Here is a 4,076-nt window from a genome sequence, read left to right as displayed (position 1 = left end):
ATCCGCGACTCGCGGAGTTTGAAGAGGTTTTCACCGCGAGTCGCGGAGCCCCAAAATTGAAAACTGCCTATAAAGCCAACCGAATTCTGATCAAAATCATCATCTTTTTCTTCCTCATTCATACGTAAAATTTATATTTATAATTTATATTTTAATTTTAATTATAATTCTAATAATAAGGGTATGTTAGCGAATATTGTAAGGGTGTAAGTCGAAATTCTGTCCGTGTAACGCTACGCTATTTTTAATCATTGTAAGTTATGTTCAACCTTTTTACATTAATGTCTCGTAGCTAAGTTATTATTATGCTTATTTAAAACGAAGTAATCATGATGTTGGGCTAATTACTAAAATTGGATAATTGGGCTTTGTACCATAATTGGGGTTTGGACAAAAGAACGACACTTGTGGAAATTAGACTATGGGCTATTAATGGGCTTTATATTTGTTTAACTAAATGATAGTTTGTTAATGTTAATATAAAGATTTACAATTGAGCGTCCCTATAAATTACCATATACACTCGATCGGACACGATGGGCGGGGTATTTATATGTACGAATAATCGTTCATTTAACCGGACACGGGAATGGATTAATAGCCACTAGAATAATTAAAACAGGGGTGAAATTACATTCAAGGGTAATTGGTGTAATTGTTAACAAAGTAGTAAAACCTTGGTTTACACGCAGTCGATAACCTGGTGTATTCATTAAACAAAGTATTAAAACCTTGTTACAATTCGAATCCCCAATTAGTTGGAATATTTAACTTCGGGTATAAGAATAATTTGATGAGGACACTCGCACTTTATATTTATGACTGATGGACTGTTATGGACAAAAACCAGACGGACATATTAAATAATCCAGGACAAAGGACAATTAACCCATGGGCATAAAACTAAAATCAACACGTCAAACATCATGATTACGGAAGTTTAAATAAGCATAATTCTTTTATTTCATATTTAATTTCCTTTATTTTATATTTAATTGCACTTCTAATTATCGCACTTTTATTTATTGTTATTTTATTTAATCGCACTTTTAATTATCATACTTTTTAATTATCGCAAGTTTATTTTATCGCACTTTTATTATTCCCAATTTCATTATCGTTATTTACTTTACGCTTTAATTTAAGTCTTGTATTCATTTTTAATATTTTACATTTGGTTTTAACTGCGACTAAAGTTTTAAAATCGACAAACCGGTCATTAAACGGTAAAAAAACCCCCCTTTATAATAATAATATTACTTATATATATATTTGTATTTTTATAAAAGTAAACTAATATAGCGTTGAGCTTTGTTTAAAGATTTCCCTGTGGAACGAACCGGACTTACTAAAAACTACACTACTGTACGATTAGGTACACTGCCTATAAGTGTTGTAGCAAGGTTTAAGTATATCCATTCTATAAATAAATAAATATCTTGTGTAAAATTGTATCGTATTTAATAGTATTTCCTGCAAAAATTTAATAGTATTTTATACCCCTCTGCTTTGACATCAAGTATTTTTGGCGCCGCTGCCGGGGAACTATCTTAAAAGCCGGAAGCGCAACGCTAATAAAAAAAAAAAAAAGATTTTTTTAGCTTACTTCTATTAAAAATTCGTTTTTGTAAAAATACGTTTTAAATATTCGAAAAATATAAAAAGAAAAACAAAAATATAAGTATTTTTAAGATTTTGTTAAATATTTAAGTTTTATAAGTTTCTTTATTTTTAGTTTAGTTTATAAAAATATAAGTTTTATTAAATATCTTTTATTTATAAAAAAAAAAAACAGAAAACAGAAAATAAAATAAAAAAAAAATAAATAAATAAAGAAAAACGCGTTGAAATTATAAGCTGTCATCTGAATTTTTGAACCCCGCGACTCGCGGGGTTTTCTTTATAAATTACCGCGACTCGCGGAGCTTCTCTGACACGCGAACAGAAACCCTAATCCTGCATTAATTACGATTATTAATTATTTATTATTATTATTTAACCCTAATTATTATTATTATTATTATTAGTTTTATTTTTACTTTTACTTTTTATTTAATTTATGTATTTAGTATTAATTAGTTTTATTAAATTGTAAAATTAGTAGTTTTATTAAATAAAATAATATAAAAATAATATTTTTATAAAAATTGTACTTTTTACAACTTTTTATATATTTTTATATTTTGTCCCTTTTTAATCATTGTAGCGTAATATTTGTATTTTTAGCTCATATTTAATTTTAAACTTAGTTTTTGCTATAGTTATTTTTACTCCTAGATTTTTAGGCTTTGTCGTAGAATTCCTTAAGTGCTTTTTCTTTAGACTAAGATTTAGGTGCTTTAGAATTTTGCGACGCCTTTTTAAGTTTTAGTTTCTTTTTAAGTTATTTCCATTTGGGATTTAGTTTTTCTTGTAAGCTTTAATATTTTTAGAAACCTTTTACTATGTATCAATTATCATTCCAATTAGTAATTTCAATTTGCGATTATAATTTTAAGTTAGTTGTAGTAATAAGATTAGGTTAGTTAAGTATTTTTAAGTTTTTATAAGTTTCTTTTATTTTTCCGTCACCTTTTATTTTTCAACCATTTTTTCTTTTTCAACCTTTTTCGACGAACTCTTTTTCTCTCTTATTTCTCGCTATTCTAGTTTTAGGACATAGATTTTTATTCTACTTCTTATCTAAATTTCTTAAAATTACGAAAATTTATTTTGAGTGGTTAAATTGATAGACATCAAAATTTTCTGGTTCGTAGTAATAGTTGGATTTGTACGTGGACCGGGTTATTGGAGCCAAACAGTACTCAATTATATTGAGACCAAACGAATCCTGCCCCTCTGCTGCATCTTTTGGCTATTCGAAACGTGGGCAAAATCAGAAAAGTCTATTAATTGGATAACTTATTATAATTTTTCTTTCCTTTTAAAAACTAATAGGATATTCAGTGAATGCACCGAGCAAGACGTTCATCACCTTTTGTACGTTCACCACCTGTAACTAGATCAAGACATTTAGCAAATATTGTCGCCGTTGATTTTTCTTTAGAATCGTCATCTAGTCGAACAAGAACTCCAACTCAAATTTCCGATAATCCATCTTTTGAACCCGACTTCACAATTAAGAACCCGGAGCATATTCAAGGACAATTCCAAGATCTTGAACCACTAATTATTCCTCCTGAGCCACAAACCATTAAATCAGAATCCTCTAGTGATTCGTATTCAACAAATTCAATTATGGAAGTAACGGAACCTCTAAGTATGGAAGATCGAATGAGAGCCACACGCACGGGCCAAGGTCACGCCATTATTAAGCCAGAAGTTAATGCGCCAGATTATGAAATCAAAGGACAAATTCTACACATGGTAACTAACCAATGCCAATTCAGTGGTGTACCGAATGAAGATCCTAACGAACACCTTCGTACGTTTAAAAGAATTTGTACACTATTCAAAATCCGAGAAGTGGTAGATGAGCAGATCTATCTCATGTTGTTTCCTTGGACTTTAAAAGGAGAAGCCAAAGATTGGTTAGAATCGTTACCTGAAGGGGCGATTGACACATGGGATGTCTTAGTTGAAAATTTTCTTCAAAGATTCTTTCCGGCATCTAAAGCCGTGAGACTTCAAGGAGAAATTGTTACGTTCACACAAAAGCCAAATGAAACATTATATGAGGCGTGGACAAGATTCGGAAGGATGTTGAGAGGATGTCCTCAACACGGTTTAGACACTTATCAAATAGTACAAATATTCTACCAAGGTGTCAACGTTGCTACACGAAAAGACATCGACATAATAGCTGGTGGTTCCATTATGAAGAAAACCGCAACTGAAGCTTACAAAATTATTGATAACACAGCCTCCCACTCGCATGAGTGGCACCAAGAAAAAGATATTTTTCGTTCATCTAAAGTGGCTAGAGCCGATTCTAGCCATGACTTTGATTCCGTTTCAGCAAAAATAGATGCTTTCGAAAGACGAATGGAAAAGATGAATAAAGATATTCACGCAATACGAATCAGTTGTGAGCTATGCGGTGGACCACACTTATTGAAAGATTGTCACATTGAACC

At 30.7% G+C, this 4,076-nt stretch overlaps 1 non-coding gene across 1 annotated transcript; it reads right to left on the bottom strand.

Annotated features, from left to right (window-relative positions):
• Nucleotides 1-3,621: 3,621 nt before the first annotated feature.
• On the bottom strand, nucleotides 3,622-3,728 carry LOC139903545 (small nucleolar RNA R71). The gene has a single exon (XR_011778359.1). It is a non-coding gene; the product is annotated as a small nucleolar RNA R71 (small nucleolar RNA).
• Nucleotides 3,729-4,076: the final 348 nt, after the last annotated feature.

The sequence above is a fragment of the Rutidosis leptorrhynchoides genome, chromosome 3 (assembly GCF_046630445.1).
Source record: "Rutidosis leptorrhynchoides isolate AG116_Rl617_1_P2 chromosome 3, CSIRO_AGI_Rlap_v1, whole genome shotgun sequence".
Taxonomy (NCBI): domain Eukaryota; kingdom Viridiplantae; phylum Streptophyta; class Magnoliopsida; order Asterales; family Asteraceae; genus Rutidosis; species Rutidosis leptorrhynchoides.
The sequence above is the reverse complement of the archived record's forward strand: the minus strand, read 5'-3'. Positions and strand labels throughout refer to the sequence as shown.